Here is a 1,606-nt window from a genome sequence, read left to right on the forward strand (position 1 = left end):
AGGAGGAGGAGGAGGAGGAGGAGGAGGAGGAGGAGGAGGATCCTTCTTTATGTTATCAAGGTCTACAACTGATACAGTTAGTGAGTAAGGGCTGAGATGAGTCTTCTAGGGGCTTCAGCCTACGCACAGAACCCAAGGCATGGCAGAGAGAATAGATGACCAGTTCTCACTTAAAACTTGGACTTAGATGGTCCTCTACTTAAATTCCATCTCAAGTTCCTCTTTAATGCTGTTGAGGTCTGGGCAAACCCAGCAGGCATGATCATCTATCTTCCCATTTGTACAACACAGATAAGCATTCCTACCTAGCAGGGTTCTTGGTATTAAACAGAGTGATATGATTGAAGGCACTCAGCAGGATAGGTACTCCATAAACCTGCCATTCCTCTCTTCACTTAGAGATAAGGGCAGAGCCTGGAAGCCTGGGGACCCACGGTCAGCCACTGTCTCTCCCAGATCAAAGCCCTTCTTCCCTGACTTCTAGTTTATCTGTGTTTCTACCAGTTCAGAATGAGAGCTGTAGTGAAGACAGTTAAAACTGTTCATTAGTGGTTCCCTAATGCTGGAGGGGATGAAATAAGACAGAGGCATAAAAAGCACAGATGGCTCCTAGGCTCACACAAGGTTTGCCCAACTTCCCAGAGTTTACACAGCCTGAGCACACACCTACCGTGGTAGGGAAGTGGCAGAGTGGTGCCAGTGTGGGATTATGATCATATTGCATCAACCCACAAAGTAAATAATCCTCCTGTCCACAAATGAAGTGGGTGTGATGAAGCATGCCTTCCCCCATCTGAGTCTCCTAGGGTCATCCCATATCTACTTTCCAGAAGGTTCAACATAAATCTTTTCATTGCAATTCTGAACTTACAGAAATACAAATTTGGCAGAGAAATGCAGAGAAATTAAAGAGGATTTACAAAAGAAATCATTAGAGGCCTGGATGTTACTCCAGGATGAGCTTGGCTCGCCATGGGAATAAGAGTCTAGGCCAGACTTGGTGCCTTACTGTTCCCCAGCACGGCCAGGAGCTAGCTGGGGCTCTGAAGCATTATCTGCTCTGAATATCTGTTCTGTCACCTATGAACTAGCACCAACTAGCAACTTCACACACACTGAGTGCAAGGCACCTCTAAAGTTTTCTTTTATCTTGGAGGGACCTGCAGGGGATATGCAGTAGTTCTCTTATTTGCAGATGGAGAGGTGGAGGTGGACAGATACTGTGACTCACACAGCTTCAATCAACTGCTGAAAGATACTGAGTGCTCTGCATCCAGATTATAGCTAAGCCCTACGCTATTCTACCTAACATGTGAGGGGAAAGCGTTTGCCGAAGCTCAGAGTCCTTTGAAAGATTTTAGACAGATGTTGGCTCCGATCACTCAGAGAGAATATCCTCATGCAGAACGCTTGTGTTTAAACTCCTGTTCTGCTCACTGACTCTCTTAGTCATTGCCTCCCTCTGATCTATGAGCATCAAACCACGGCTGTCTTTCATCTCCTCTGCGTTTGCTGTCTGTGCTCCAACACATGCTACTTCTTGCCAGCAGGGATGTGAATAGAAGAAGCCACACTCTCTCTGTCTCTGTCTCTGCCTCTGTCTTTC

This window comes from Mus pahari, chromosome 4 (genome assembly GCF_900095145.1).
Source record: "Mus pahari chromosome 4, PAHARI_EIJ_v1.1, whole genome shotgun sequence".
In the NCBI taxonomy this organism is placed as follows: Eukaryota; Metazoa; Chordata; class Mammalia; order Rodentia; family Muridae; genus Mus; species Mus pahari.